The sequence below is a fragment of the Corythoichthys intestinalis genome, chromosome 12 (assembly GCF_030265065.1).
Source record: "Corythoichthys intestinalis isolate RoL2023-P3 chromosome 12, ASM3026506v1, whole genome shotgun sequence".
Classification (NCBI taxonomy): Eukaryota; Metazoa; Chordata; class Actinopteri; order Syngnathiformes; family Syngnathidae; genus Corythoichthys; species Corythoichthys intestinalis.
Window position 1 is genome coordinate 33,474,882 of NC_080406.1, and position 17,662 is coordinate 33,492,543.

General features: G+C 36.8%; 1 protein-coding gene across 2 annotated transcripts in view; it reads right to left on the minus strand.

Annotated features, from left to right (window-relative positions):
- Nucleotides 1-17,662, minus strand: part of LOC130926809 (Krueppel-like factor 7) — a 72,494-nt gene that overhangs the window by 54,280 nt on the left and 552 nt on the right. The gene's annotated exons all lie outside the window — the stretch shown is intronic.

Here is a 17,662-nt window from a genome sequence, read left to right on the forward strand (position 1 = left end):
CAGGAAGTTTGGGTTGCTAAAAAATGTGGGTCAGGCAACGGGCAACCTCAGGTGTGGAAAAAAATTGTGGTTTAAAACCATGCAGTACCGGAGATTGCCACTGGAGGCTGGCTTCAAAAGCAATTTCCAGTGAAGTCAATCTGAAAACATTGTATTTCATCATCAAAACTAGAAGAGCACCCCTGTAAGAGCAGATTTGGGCCTGAGAAGGCAAAGTCAAAGCATCGCTATATTTTTTAAAGTAGGCACTCTTTTCCACTTTTCCCCAAAATGTCATCACTTTCTTTTGTCATCATATCACCTACACAGCAAATTTGTATTCAATAAGATAATCTGTAATCAGTCGATTCAATCAAGTTACTGTGAAATTCCTTTTCTGACCTCTGTGACCTTTGACCTCATTAGCCCAAAATTTAATCACCTCTCCCTTTCATGTTATAAAAATTTCCTTCAAATTTGATAGTAATCTTTGTTTTTGTTTTTGAGTTATCTCAAACACAAACATATTTCTGAGTCTGACCTCTGTGAACTTTGCCCTTTGCCCCCATTAACCCAAAATTCAATCACCTCTTTTAATGATATTGCAAACATACCCTGCAAATTTGATAATAATAAGATTACAAGTTATTTTGAACACTGACATACAAAACCGAACACATAACCTCTGCCTTCTGTAGGTTTCGCCTACTGGTAGAAGTAATAAACCTGTTTAAACTTTGGTCTGTATGGTGACATCATTGAATTTGTTTGCACAACAATTGTTATATCGTAATCCCCCTTTAAAAAACTATTTAGGGGGCTGGGCCATAATTACCGTATTGGCCCGAATATAAGACTGTGTTTTTTGCATTGAAATAAGATTGAAAAAGAGGGGGTCGTCTTATATTTGCGGTCTAGACATTATACCCATTCACGACGCTAGATGACGCCAGATATCATTGAAGCGATGTTTTGTTATGACAGATCTCAGCTACTCTCCCTATTCACGACGCTAGATGGCGCCAGATATCATTGAAGCGATGTTCTGTCATGATAAATCTCAGCTACTAGTTTAACCAGTTTGCATTATTTTATTGCAATGTTTTTCCTTATTCAGATTTGTTTCAAGACTACAATTACAGTTAGACTTCACTTTAATGGTTAATGCAGTTATTGCAATTTTGTTGTTTTATCACAATAGATTGGTTTATTTACATTTCAAAAACCAGAAGCCATTCATTTACGAATGTGATTGCACTTTAGTTTACATATTTAAATGTTCAGATATTAAGATTTGAATGAGGCAAAATAACATGCTTTTTCTCTAGAATATATTGTTATAATCATTTGTTTCAGATGTACTGTAATTATTTTCTGCATAAAAATTAATTTGGTGTTCAAAAAGTCATTTTTCAAACTTAAGTCTTGAAAAAGAGGGGGTCGTCTTATAATCAGGGCCGTCTTATATTCGGGCCAATACGATGTATCACACAAAAATACACACGGTCCCAGTTGAAGCCTGGGACCGTGTGCTTTGGTCAGATGAGACCAAGATTGAGCTTTTTGGCAACAAACACTCTAAGTGGGTCTGGCGTGCCACGAAAGACGCGCATGCTGAAAAGCACCTCATACCCACTGTGAAGTATGGGGGTGGGTCAGTGATGCTGTGGGGCTGTTTCGCTTCCAAAGGCCCTGGGAACCTTGCTAGGGTACATGGCATCATGAATGCTTTGAAATACCAGGACATTTAAAATCAAAATCTGTTGCCCTCTGCCCGAAAGCTGAAGATGGGTCGTCACTGGGTCTTTCAGCAAGACAATGACCCTAAACATATGGCCAAATCTACACAGAAATGGTTTACCAGACACAAAATCAAGCTCCTCCCATGGCCATCTCAGTCCCCAGACCTTGTTTTGTTGGCAAAAGGGGGTTGTACAAAGTATTAACACCAGGGGTGCTAATAATTGTGACACACATTATTTGATGTCAAATAATTTTTTCTTTATGTGGGATTTTTTTCCCCACTGAATGAATGCACTTGTATTGAAGGTTGGATTTTTCTCTTTTTTCCTATTAAGGTCACATATTATTTGAATAAAAAAAAAATATAGTATATTAGAAGCTAAAAAACACATCTTTTTCAGGGGTGCCAATAATTATGGAGGGCACTGTATATATATATATTAGGGCTGTCAAAATGATCGCGTTAACGGCCGTTAATTATTTTTTTAATTTAATCACGTTAAAATGTTTGACGCATTTAACGCACATGCCCCGCTCAAACAGTTTAAAATGACAGCAAAGAGTCATTTCCACTTGTTACTTGTGTTTTTTGGTGTTTTGCCGCCCTCTGCTGGCGCTTGGGTGCGACTGATTTTATGGGTTTCAGCACCATAATTATTATTGACATCAACAATAGCGAGCTACTAGTTTATTTTTTGATTGAACATTTTACAAACTTTATTAAAATGAAAAAATTAAGAGGGGTTTTAATATAAAATTTCTATAAACTCATCTTTTAAGAACTACATGTCTTTCTATCCATGGATCACTTTAACAGAATGTTAATAATGTTAATGCCCTCTTGTTGATTTATTGTTATAATAAACAAATACTTAATTTTTAAGCTGTGATTAACTCGATTAAAAATTTTAATCGTTTGACAGCCCTAATATATATATATATATACATATATATATATATATATATATATATATATATATATATATATATATATATATATATATATATTGTAATTAATTTTTTTAATTAATCACGTTAAAATATTTAGATGCAATTAACGCACATGTCCCGCTCAGACAGTATTCTGCCTTTTGGTAAGTTTTACAGCAAGGTTTTTTGTGCTGTCTAACAGCGAACTCTTGTGGTCGCTTAGCGACATGGTTTATTGCTTTCTTGCCAGTTCAATATGGCTGCACGACGTCTCGGGCTGACGCCTACGTTGTAATGTTGTGCTTATATGATCCTTGGACAAGATTTGTCCATAAGTATGGTTGTTGTAAAGAATGTATATATTATGTTAGTAAGCGAAATGTTATATTTTTTGTATGAGACGCTTTTTGTTTATGTTTAGTGAACCTGTATAGCGTGCGAAGCTAACGTTGTTGCTAATGCAATGCTTGTGTAAGTTTTTTTGTAGTTTCACTACGGTCTAAAGAGGACAATGGTTTGAGGCCATTTTATTAATAAATCAGATGAAAAAGGAAGAAGTCTGATTATTAAGGCGTCGTTCACTAGCTGTCTAGCTTTGGAAAAAGTAGACGCTTCGGAGTGAGGACAGCATAGACAGATTTAAATGACAGTAGAGTGAAATGCCCACTACAGTCCTTATGTACCGTATGTTAAATGTATATATCCATCTTGTGTCTTATCTTTCCATTCCAACAAATTATTTTACAGAATATATATATATAATTTACAGAAAAATATGGCATATTTTATGATGGTTTGAATTGCGATTAATTACGATTAATTAATTTCTAAGCTGTAATTAACTCGATTAAAAATTGTAATCGTTTGACAGGCCTAATATATATATATATATATATATGTATATATATATATATATATATATATATACATATACATAAAGTGGGGACAACAAGTATTTGATCCCATTGGCAGTGTATCAAATACTTGTTCTCCCTACTGTATACTGTATATATATATGTATATATACACTTTTTTAAAATTATACTGAGGAAAATAAAAAACAGAGGGGCGCTACTTCGCTGTTTTTCACTTATTGCGGCGGGTTTTGGTCCCCATTAACCGCGAAAAAAAACGAGGGATCACTGTAGTGAACTTCAGTTTTGCAAAAATGTTCAAAAGGTTCTTGAATTTCTGAATTCCAGTTAGTGAGCGTTGTTCTGTATCATTTTTATGTTGGTAAATGTTGCAAATACCATCAAAGCAGATAGCTTGACATCGTCAAATGAAGTCCAATCTTTAGTATCTTCTACGGCTTCATAGAAGTGCCAACAAAAAACACCCAATCAACCACTCAAATTGGTCATTTTGTGTTGAAAGTTTCCAGGATATACCTTGGCAAAGTCTTTGTTGAATTGATAAGTGCCTGATGCTAGTATATTGGAAAAACACAACACAAAACTCTGCAGATGATCTCAGCAGTGCTTATCATGACAGGACACATGGAAAAGTCTCAAGGGCCCATGCCCAGAATGGAACAAGAAGTCGAAAATTTTGCTTGGAAGATTTCAAGGATTTACCATGACAAAACGCGTTCTTAAAAAATGAGCTCCCAACGCCAGTTGCATCAACTGATACAAAACATTTTAGATTTGTTTATCAAGATAGGTGGCATGAAAAATTCTCAAGAACCCATGCTTCAAATTGAACAGGAAATCTGACGTTTTGGTTTGCACTTTTAGAGGATTTGCCTCAGAAAATGGGCTAAAATGGTGTTTTCTCGAGACCCTGACACCAATTTCTTCAACTGACACAAAACTTAGTCGGTTGATGCACAAAAAAGTCTCAAGGACCCATGTCCCAGTTTGAACAGCAAGTCAGCCATTGTTTGCCATTTTTGAGGACTCGCCATGAAAAATGGATTGCATAACTTTGATAATATTGCTACTGAAAAGTGGAAAAAAAAGTTGAATCCTTCAAGCATGCTACCACTTGGTACCCTGACGCCAAAAAGTAATTTGAGTGAAGACGATAGCGCTCGATGTACGCGTCCCTCGCCATTCTTATCTCCTGCGCCGCCGCGATTCCCATCGGGAATTCAACGCCGCGCCGTAACGGATCGGCGGCACGCAAGCGTCTGGAAACTCGCCCGGATCCGCGGTGACGCCATCATCAATCCATCAATCGGGATGAAAGTGAGCGAAACGACGACAGAGAGCAACAGGCGGGAAGGGAAAAACGCTTTAAGCGGAATGTGGTAAAAATAGCGGGGGGAAATATTCCGCGAAGCTGGAAAGTCTGCATTTCTTGTCTCACACTCACACAAATCCCAAAAGGCCATCACATCATTCCCAATCCGCACGGACGCAGCAATTATACATAGAGGAGGAGCTGCTGCTGTCAGACGCAACAAGGCTAACCGACAGCCGGCACTGTGTTTGTGTGTGTGTGAGTGCATGTTTGTGTGGATGTGGGTTTAGTGGTTGAGCAAAGCAGTTGATGAGAGAGGACAAAGAAAAAGAAGACACTAGAAGCAACCAAACATGACGACGAGTGTGTGTGTTCACGCAGAAAGAATTTTGAGGAAACTTGACGTTGCTCGATACATTTAAGATGCCGTATTTCTTTTTAAATGGCCTCTGTAAAACACAAACAATGGCACTTATTTTAAAGTTATAGACCAGTGACCCCCAAACTACGGCCCCACGGGCCAATTGCAGCCCACTGTTCATTAGCCAAATAATGAAAATATAATAGAGCAGTGTTTTTCAACCTTTTTTGACTCACGGCACGTTTTTAAATAGGAAAAAATCTTGGCACACCACAAACCAAAAATGTTCCAAAATTATTTTCTGTACAGTATATTTAATTATAAAATAATTTCTCAGTATGTATTAAAGATGTCCCCGATCGATCGGGTCCGATCACGTCATTTTCAAAGTATCGGAATCGGCAAAAAAATATCGGATATGCCTTTTTTTAATTTTTTTTTTTTTTTAATTTAAATCGTTTTCTAATTGTATTTAACGGTGCAGACAAAATGTCTTACACTCATCCAGAGTAGTTTTGGCTTAAAGTAGGGCTATCAAATTTATTGCGTTATCGGCGGTAAGACGCCGTTTTACCTACAGATAGCGCTAAAAGGCAGCGTATAATGAGTAGGGAGATTATTGACAGTCTTTGAAGCCATTTGTATGTGGCTAAAGCCTTACAATACCTCTCTCAGCGATTAAAAATAACTTGGGAGGCAATGTGGGGAAGAAAGGTAGTAGTTGATCATTTTCTTAACACCTTATGTTCTTTCTCAACGCAGAGAATATATATTAATTGGTGCCCCTACGCACAGTCATGGTTGTACTTCCCATCATGCATTTGGGCAGAAGTTAAATGGCTGCAGTCTCATTTACTAAAAGCTCAACAAATACACTAGATGGCAATATTTAGTCAAAATATACAAAGTCACATTTGTCCTTTAAGAATTACAAGTCTTATTATCCGTGGATCCCTCTCACAGAAAGAATGTTAATAATGTAAATGCCATCTTGAGGATTTATTGTCATAATAAACAAATACAGTACTTATGTACTGTAATGTTGAATGTATATATTCGTCCGAGTTTTATTCATTTTTTTCTTAATGCATTGCCAAAATGTATATGATTGGGAAAAATTATCGGGAATGATTGGAATTGAATCGGGAGCAAAAAAAAAAAGCAATCGGATCGGGAAATATCGGGACCGGCAGATACTCAAACTAAAACGATCGGATCGGGAGCAAAAAAACATGATCGGAACAACCCTAGTATGTATACTAACTCAGTGTGAAACTTGAGCCTGTTTAGATGAGCACAAAGTCAATATCCTTATTTGTCAACAGCTCTCAGTCTTTGTTTTTATTTATTATTTGCTTATTGCAATTAGGCTTTAAAAAGCTCAGAATTATCAGACAAGGGGACTTGAGCAATGTCTTTAACCACATCAGGGCTGAGCATCTCGCAGACGATGGCTTTGCAGGCAGGTAGTATTAATGTCTATGTCACGGTGTGGGACTTTTTGGATTTGGAAACAAGGTTTTGAGGGCTTTCTCATTTACCTTCGTACTTTCTATTTAAAAAAAAAAGTTGCCTGTTCCTCTGTGTTTTCACAAAGGCGAACAAAATAGTCCATCGACTTGTTTTGAGGTGACGGGTGTTTCGTTTGGAGATGACGTTTAATCTTGCTTTGCACCATGGCGCTGTACTGCTCGTGTCGCGTTCAAGAACTGCTCGGATTTTTAGCCATTAGCTACCTTGCTGTTCTCAACAATGTGTTGGAATATAACACAGGGGGAGGATTGACGGTCGTCACATATGGATAAAATAGAAAGCACGCTTTCGAGTACATCGACACATAACGAGTCTAACCAAATGATGTGCAAAAGATGTGCTGGGGTCCACATTGTAGCGGATAGCAAGGTCGTTGATGGCTAGAAATCTGAGCAGACACGAGGATTCGCTCATCTGCACATGACTGAGAACTTTCTACCAACTCCTTCCTTCCTTCCTACTGCAACTCCGCCCGACGACATAAAACAATATTTTAATAGCACCGAATGGGGAAATAGGAAGGAGATGAGTCGGTGATGACTTTCCCACTTGTGGCAACAATAGAAAATAATAAGCAAAATAACAGCGGCATCCGCAACATGCAACCGCTAACTTCACTGTCCCGCCGTTCTCCCTCCTTGTTTGCTGGCTTCCCGCTACGTCAACACCCTGCAGTCTGATGGCCCCTTCAAGGGCCCGCATAGTTACGGACATTTCTCTCTCTCTCTCTCTATATATATATATATACATATATATATATATATATATATATATATATATATATATATATATATATATATATATATATATATATATATATATATCCACACATATATACATACAGAGGACGAACCCATTGGCAGTGTATCAAATACTTGTTCGCCCCACTGTATATGTATATAAATGCAACATTAGATAATTTCACGGCACACCGGTTGAAAAACACTGTAATAGAGAATAGCCCGCAAAAGAAGATTGAATCCAGCCCACATTCTGTTGCACTTTTCAGCATAAGCGGAGTTTAAGGGGGAGTAGCCGAAAAGTGTCATTGCATGTAATTGACTTTCCTATAATATATAAAAGTTGTAAAGCAAGAAAACAAACAACAAAAATGAATGAAATGAACAAAAAAAAAAAGATATATTTTTCTAATGGGTCAAAATGATTTTTCGAACAGATCATGTTACTAGCACCTTAGACGGTCATTTCTTTTGCATATCATTTAAAAAAAAATGGGGAGGGCAGTTTTATTTTTTTATAAAGGATTTTTTTTCTTTGATTGAAAATATTTTTTTATGATTGAAGCAACATTTTGGGGATTGAATGATTTAGACACAAATGCCCTACCTATAATATGGCCCAAACACAAAAAGGATTGCTAAAATCAAAGAAAACTTTTTTTAACGAAAAATTAAAGTGCTCAAATGCAAATTTTTGAGTCTCAAATATTTTTTGAAAAAAAATCTTTTTTTCTATGATTAAAATGTGTCTTTTTTTGATTGAAGTGATTTTTCTTTTGAAAATATATTTCTTTTTGTATGAAGCAACTTATTTTTTGATTGATTATTAATGACACAAATATCCTAGCCAAAATGTGGCCCAAACACATAACCACATTACTTATATCAAAAAAGTTGCTTCAATCAAAAAATTGACTTCAATAAAAAAATTTTTAAAAAAACATTCAAATAAAAATAGCTTTCAAATGCATTTTTTTGAATTTCAAATTTATTTTTGCATTCAAACACATTTTTTTTTATTTAAGTGACTTTTTGAAAAATTGAAAATATGTATTTTGATTATAGCAACTTTTTTTTTGATTGAAGCAACTTTTTTTTTTATCGAATAATAAAGACACAAATCTACATCCAAATGGCTCCACCCAGGGGATACAATTTTTGACTGAGGTAACTACATTGTCACGACACCGGCGGGCGTACCATATTCAATGGATGATGATCTTGGTGAAAAGTATAGCTGTCCTGCCAGCAGCCTGATTTAGAATTCCCCTCAAGAATGATGGGAAACAAAACAAAACAAAACAAAAACGCTCATTTTCAACTTATTATTATAAATATTCTTGAAAGTTAATTTTATTGCTGACACTGCATTTCGGGGTCATCAACATGTTGTGCCCCGCCTTCCCCAAAAGTCAAACTCCGCCTATGCTTTTCAGCTTGAAGACTAAATAGAGCTACTCACTTTAACAGTGCTTTTCCATTTCCTCAGGGTGACAAAAACTGACAACGTGGTAAAATCAATGAAGAAAACTGGGTAGAATTTCAGTATTTCGTTTACCATTAATAAACCTAAAAAAATAATTCAATAAAAAATGTAGTATGATAAACACTTTTTTTTTTTTTTTTCTCCAAATTTCATTTCAGGCGGTTGCATTCATTTTTACAACTACAGTTCCTCATCTTACCACTGGTTTACATAACAAGTAACAAAACAAAACAAGACAAAAAGCCTGAGGGAGTGGGATGAAGAAAACTTATTAAATCCCACTCCGAATTTTCATTTATAATGCATATCAATAAAGTATTTACCTGAAACCTAATTTTGCTCTAATTAGGTACATGGTAAACTTTATTTTTCCAACAAAGGTAAAGGAAGAACAATACACCGCAATAGCAATTTCCTCTGTCAACAAAGAAGAAAATAAGAAATATACAGTGGTACCTCGACACACGATCGCTTCAACACACTATCTTTTCAACACCCGATGTAAAATTTGTCTCGCCATTTATTTCTCCATCAGACGACATGTTCGAAATACGACTATTTATGACAGTGCCACAGTTACTTTGTTTTCCGGCCAGATTGACGCACAGCGGATTTTCTTGTGAGAGAACTCAACATGGGTTCCAAGAATGTCAGTGCAGATGGCGAAAAAAGTAAAAAGGTGACGTTTGCCACTGAAATGTAGATGGAACTGATACAAAATACCCGTACTGGCCCGAATATAAGACGGCCCTGATTATAAGACGACCCCCTCTTTTTCAAGACTCAAGTTTGAAAAAAAGACTTTTTAAACACCAAATTAATTTTTATACAGAAAATAATTACAGTACATCTGAAACGAATGATTATAACAATATATTTGAGAGAAAAAGCATGTGATTTTGCCTCATTCAAATATTAATATCTGAACATTTAAATATGTAAACTAAAGTGCAATCACATTCGCAATTGAATGGCTTCTGGTTTTTGAAATGTAAATAAACCAATCTATTGTGATAAAACAACAAAATTGCAATAACTGCATTAACCATTAAAGTGAAGTCTAACTGTAACTGTAGTCATGAAACAAATCTGAATAAGGTAAAACATTGCAATAAAATATTGCAAACTGGTTAAACTAGTAGCTGAGCTCTGTCATGACAGAACATCGCTTCAATGATATCTGGTGCGATCTAGCGTTGTGAATGGGGAGAGTAGCTGAGATCTGTCATGACAGAACATCGCTTCAGTGATATCTGGCGCCATCTAGCGTCGTGAATGGGTAAAATGTCTAGACTGCGAATCTAAGAGGTCCCCCTCTTTTTCAGTCTTATTTCAATGCAAAAAACACCATCTTATATTCAGGCCAATACGGTATGAGCATGGTGGGCGTGTCCACGAACTGAGTTGACAATAGTAGAATGTCTAGAATCCCGATGGTCCTCCTCTGACCTCCCTTCGCCTGTCTTTATAAGTTAAGGTGACAATTACCGTAATTTCTCGAGTATAACGCGCACTTTTTTCCACAAAATCAACTTGTAAAATCATGGTGCGCATTATACACGGGTACAGGGATGGAGACAGAAAAAAAAAAAAAATATATATATATATATATATATATACATATATATAATAAATAAAGACCGATTTTTTTTTAATCGACACAGCCATGTTGCGTTGAAAAAACGTATGCAGCGATCCGTTGCCGACCATTACGGTACATGAAGTCACCATTGTGTTTCGGTAATACTTCACTGTGATTGGTCGAATGATTTGGTCTGTGTTAAATTCTGCTTTTTTCACTCTTCATAAAGCACAGAATTTAGTTTCTTGAACTCATTTTAGTCAACGTTTATTGCAACTCGGCAACTCGGACCAAACGTAACACAACACAGACTTCCTGTGTCCGTCAACTATATCTGTCCCTCGGGAAACCCAAACCCAAATAACGATAGTTCCTCTTGTTACAGTAGCGATACGCTCGTTCCGATTTCCGACTTTGGTACCCACTTTTATTTTACCGAATCAATCCATGGAAGAAACATTTATTCATCATGATGAAACGACCAAGTTATACAGCAGAAAAGTCACATCTGTTTTGTTTTCTCCTGGAATTTGGTAAGTTGGAGAAGTTGTCAGATCATATTATTACCGTGCATATTGTCAGTTTACGGTAATGATTTGAACTACCAATGTGCTATGGCTGTGTTTCACCAGTCAGTAAAATGACATTTCTGTATCTGTACACAAGCTCTGTTTTCTTGTATTCTTCTATTTATTGGTGCTAAAATTAAGGTGCGTGTTATACACGGCTACAATAATTTTCCCTAGATTTTACAAGTAAATTTGGGGTGGGCGTTATACATGGGTGCGCCTTACATTCGGGAAATTACCGTTTTACTGTGGTAACATCGCCAAAAAAATCGCCAGCTTCGTCAGGTTTTTACTCAGTTATTTCAGAACTTGTGCAACACAACATGCCTATTGTCCGCCTTAGCTGAACAAAGTGAAAGTAAAAAGTCCTCCGTCCTTTACTCTGTCATGTCAGCCACGCTGTGCGTTCAGGTACGCCATACAAAACACATCAGCCACATTAGAATCTCATTTGTTACATTATTACAGGTATTATTATTATTACTATTATTATGTTATTATTCCGATTTTTATTCATAATTTATTTGTTTTGCACTGTGTGACTGCTATTTGCAAAAGTACCAGCAGCATTTATTAAGGATTTAGTGTAGGTTTTCAGGCTGTGGAACAAATTATTGGGATTATAATGTATTTTTATGGGAAAATACTGCTCGACATACGACCATTTCGATTTACAAACAAGGTCCTGGAACGAATCAACTTTGCATGTAGAGGTACCACTGTACATATTTTATATAAACTGTATATATACAATATATACTGTTAGTACACACCAGTTATGGTAATGGAAAAATAAAACAATGTTATTAGGACAACAAACACACAATTAACAGTATCATAGAACACAGATACACATTTAGGACTCTCTCTGAATATATTGTGATCAAAATAAATGTTTATAGAACAATATAAATCTGTGAATATTTTTTAACTCTTTGTGTTGTTGTTGTTGTTTTACCCAATTCTGATCCTCTGAAAATACGTGATCGGGCCCGATTTTCGCTCCCATGTTCGGATTCGTGGGCATCCCTATACACACACACATACTATGGCTGTCAAACGATTAAAATTTTTAATCGAGTTAATTGCAGCTTAAAAATTAATTCATCGTAATTAATCGTAATTAATCGCAATTCAAACTATCTATAAAATATGCCATATTTTTCTGTAAATTATTTTTGGAATGGCAAGATAAGACACAAGACAGATATATACATTCAACATACGGTACATAAGTACTGTATTTGTTTATTATAACAATAAATCAACAAGATGGCATTAACATTATTAACATTCTGTTAAAGCGATCCATGGATAGAAAGACTTGTAGTTCTTAAAAGATAAATGTTAGTACAAGTTATAGAAATTTTATCTTAAAACCCTTCTTAATGTTTTCGTTTTAATAAAATTTGTAAAATTTTCAATCAAAAAATAAACTAGTAGCCCGCCATTGTTGATGTCAATAATTACACAATGCTCATGGGTGCTTAAGCCCATAAAATCAGTCGCACCCAAGCGCCAGTAGAGGGCGATAAAACTCCAAAAAAACACAAGTAACAAGTTGGCATTGTGCTGTCATTTTAATCTGTTTGAGCGGGGCATGTGCGTTAATTGCGTCAAATATTTTTACGTGATTAATTTTAAAAATTAATTACCGCCCGTTAACGCGATAATTTTGACAGCCCTAACACATACATATTAGTCCTGTGCGATGTGACAATTACTGTATATTGCATGTTTAACAAATGAAAGTGGAAGAATTTGAAGGTGCCCTCGGAGAAAAAAGTTGGAACAACTCTTCTAGACTTAAAAATGAAGTCCGAAAAACAGACACAATAATAAATTTGAACTTGTTCTCCGACTGCGTGTGCCTGAGGATATTAGTTAGCGGCAGCAGACAAGCTAATTCCTCTATACTACAGCCCAAATAAAACAGCCCAAATAATGTTATTTTTACATCATATTAACTCATTGGCTATCATTGACGACGATAGGCAACATATATATCTACTTGAATGTTCAAAATTGATTTTTAGTGTTCATTGTGTACTTGTGGCAATTAAAAAAATTGTTATCGGGTAAAATTTTCAACTAGCAATAATCTCGCCTAATAATGGGAGGATGATGCAACCAATGTTCCCTTCAAACTGCACGCATGCGCATTTGCGCACTGCTTGCACATACTCATGTGTCCATGGCTGTAACCCCAGGAGGAAGCCTCTTCTGAAGACGGTACACAAGAAAGCCCACCCGTCTCATCACACCACAGGACATGGTTCCAGTAAACCATGTGCTTTGTTGACATGTCTTCAGCAAACTGTTTGCGAACTTTCTTGTGCACCGTCATTGGAAGTGTCTTCCTCCTGGGGTGACAGCCATCCACACCAATTTGATGTAGAGTGTGGCGTATGGTCTGAGCACTAAAAGGCTGACCCCCCCCACCTCTTCAATCTCTGCAGCAATGCTGACAGCACTCCTTTAATGAGTCACATGGCATTTTGGAGGGAAAATGACAAGCAGTACTCAATTTGGACATTGAGGGATGTATGTAGTTTCTATGGGGTGTACTCACTTTTGTTGCCAGGGGTTTAGATATGAATGGCTATATTTTGAGTTATTTTGAGGGGAAAATAAATTAACTCTATTATATAAGCTGCACACAGACTACTTTTCATTGTGTCAAAGTGTCATTTTGTCAGTGTTGTCCCATGAAAATATATACTTAAATATCTGCAGAAATGGGAGGGGTGTACTCACTTTTGTTATACACTGTAGTGCACATCTCATGAACAACGAGATTTTTGTCTTTTGCCATTGTAAGTTGGCCAAATAGATTATATTAAAAGTATATGAATGAAAATTGCTGCTGTAATTTCATTCTTTTAATAAGCCATGTAACTTGCTATGATCTGAGGTTTTGAATTAGCGTGATACTGGTGTAGGGCCACAGTGTACACATTTGATGTTGCTCACAGTGGTCCTCAGCATGCTCAGGGAGCTTGTGTGTCTGCTCAGACAAATGAAAAATTAGAGGGAACATTAGATCAATTAATCAAAATCATGATTAAACACCATGTGGGGGTGCTGTTGCGCTGGTGTGAGTTTGGAGCGGCATGTTATCGTGGCCTAAGCAACACTTGTAAATAGGGCTGCCATGATTAATCGGCTAATTAACAACTAACTGACTATTAAATTAATCAACAATTATTTGCATAGTGGATTACTCGTTTCGAGAAATTGTTGACTTAGAAATGTTTCAAATCTTTATTTAAAAAAAATACTTTAAAAAGTCCTTTATTTTTTACATTTTTAGTTAAAAACAAAAAATGCAAAATCAGCATTTTTTTAAAAAATGTAATTATTTAAAAAAATCTAATAAATGGAAAAGCAGTATATCTTGGAATGGAATAAGACATTGGAAACATCTGCTTTTGCTTCGGAGAACAATAATAGCCTTGAAGTTACATAACATTCATCATCCAACTTTTCTCAGTGCATGTCTCAGTTTTTTAAATTCACATAACATTACGAACAACGTCACCCCCAAGACAAACAAACAAACAAACGAAGAAAAACTTATGAATAGCTGTGGTTCCACTGCACATTTCCTGCTAAAATGTAAACCCCAAACTAGTTCTGTAAAACAGTAAATACCATGTGATTTATATATGAACCGATTAGCAGACTGAACATAAAAATAAAACTTTGATAAATAAACTATCAAAACAGTTGTTTGGGCAGCCCTAATTCTAAATGAAGTCAGCAAGTCTAAACAAAAAAACCCACTACAACCTTTTAATATAGCAACACAATCTCCCCACTAGTTTAAGTTTTATACACGTTAATTCACTGACTGCCTTTGACGGTGATAACAGAACCAGAGTATCTCTGAAAATGAGCTGTTTTTACACCGGGCCTAACTTTGGCATATTATCACTTATAACACTGAAACTAAGGAAACAGATCGACAACCATTCAAATGACGGTTATCGACTAGTGTTACTGTGCAACTCTCTCAGAGTTCCAGCTCATTTGGTAGAAATGAAGAAAAATATCGTTTCGGCACTTTGAGTCGTTCATGGTCATTGTTTGGCTTTTGCACTAATATTAAATGACGAAAAGGTTTTTCCACACTTATGTTATTGGCCGCCATTGACGTCGATAGACATCCAGTACAGTTATATCACTTTCAATGTCAACGTACATTTACAGATAATACAACTAAATAACTTCATGTCAAGTGACAACGTCATTAACAATGTTAATAAAAGGACCATTATGAAACAACAAATAACCACATTTAGTAGAATTCTAATCAGTGGCGCGGGAAGTGGGGTGCTGAGGAAGCTGCAGCACCCCCTGGTGTTGGGGAGAGAAAAAAAGGGTTTTGGAACATTATTATTTTTTTGTTAAAAGTAATAAAACATAAACAATAACAATAGCAAAAAATAGCATATTTAACCTTGGGGATTAAATTTATATGTTGATAAAGTTTTTGTTTGTTTTTTTGTTAATAACACCACCTGACACATTGCTTGCTACCAGTCATGTTTAATAGGTGTTATTGGAACGAAAAAGTAAACTGTTGACAGAGGAGGCGTTAACATGGCACAAAAACCAATTAGCAAATTTTTTTCTTTACAAAAACAGCGAAGTTTCCTAAACTTCAATTCGAGGTCGAAAATGATGATGATTGTCCTTTGGTGTCTTCAAATAGGTAAACACATGCTTGCAATGTTTGTTGTTGCTGTTGAGCTGGCGCTATGCAAAGCGCTGTTGGATATTTGTGTGCAATGTTGTGAAAAGGGGGTATTAAACAGAGGCTTATTGGTCCTTTTAATGATCAAAATTGTTCATGTGTCATTGCGCCGTCCAGCTATAATACACGGACACTTTTATTTTCAATACAAAAACTCCAACACGCACTGTAGGTAAAATAGAACGCTGTCTTTGTAGTAGCCAAGTAGAAGTACATAAACTATCCAGAATTTATGTGTACTGCCATTGTGCACGCCTTGTATGGAGAAAAGACGCGAGCAGGGCCGGCCCAGGCCATTTGGGGGCCCTAAGCAAAATAATGCAAAGAGGCACATATTTTTGGCCCACCATTTCGTCACAGTGTACTGTGAAATCCATACATGCAATCCAACCCATACGTCCATATTTTGTATATTAATCAGATTTTGTTGCACTGCATACTTCAAACTTCTCATCCCAAATGATTGTCAGTAGTTACAGTAGATAGCGCCAAACCTTTTTCTAAAAGTGGAAAGAAAGAAGTTAAGGAAGAATTTTTATTTTTTTTAAGCTTGTAATCAAGTATCAAAACTCACAAAAGTCAAATAAAGCAAACTGTAGTAAACAAAATAGAATAAAAAAAAAACAATGGCCAGATTGGGGGCCCTCTAGTGGTCAGGGGCCCCAAGCAGCTGCATAGTCTGCGTATAGGCTGGGTCGGCCCTGGACGCGAGCATGACAAATTTGGACCGAAACGGGGGTTTTTGGTTGGGAAAAACTCAAAACGATCCTCAGCACTCCCTGCTGTGAGTGATTTCCAGCGCTAATTGTTGTTTAAGACGCAAACTCCAATTGTAGCATTACATCTAAAAATACAGAATGGGTGCCACGAAAAAAACGTGACTTAAGTTACGACTTTTAAAGCCAGGAAATTTCCAACATGTTGGTGCCTTTCAAACAGAACAGGCAAAATTCCCAACTCCCAAGCAGCGTTAAAGGGGCGAGAAATCCCACAAAACAGTGGCATCTGATTTAGCTATTCCTAAAAACACTGATGCCACCTCTGAAAGCAGAATAGAGTATTCAAGGGAACCACTTTGTCCCCTGTTCCGCGTCGCTGCCTTTTACGCAGGGAAAAAAAATGTTGAAAAATGACAGTTTTTACTGCTGTCGAGTAAATGTAGACTTAATGGATGGGACGGAGCTTCATTCAGTACTTTAGGCGTAATGGACATGTGGGCCACACACACACGCACGCACATTCGCACACCCACACACTGGTCACAGCTGTGCCCATTCAATGTCCATCAGTGTGGAACCATCACACACACACACCAATTAACATACCACGTGCTCATTAATAGCTTTTAGAGACCACGTGATGAACGTCAATGTGATTTACGACGGGGCCTGACGTCATCAAAACATTTTTGCACGCGTGCACGCGCACACGCAAGAGTAAGATGATGATACATAATTCAGTCTGCAAATTCACTGTGACAGGTGTGCATGTATTATTTAGTAAGGGGAGCCAGCGGCCATTAGGCGCGTGCGGGCGCGCGCGCACCCATCGATCGGATCGGCACGCGGGAGCGCGCACGCACCACGACATGGCACGAGAAGAAAAACAAGTTTAGTGTTGGGGTAGAAAGGGCAAAGTGGTTTTTAGATGTTGCGGGCTGAAGACGGTAATAAATAAGATTTGAAAAATAAAAGATTTAATTAAAAAGAGGCAGGCACGTGACTGTTTTTACGAGTGCGTGCGCGTGCGTGAGTGCCTGTCAGCGGACCGCGTTGCGATCCATGTGAGCGAGG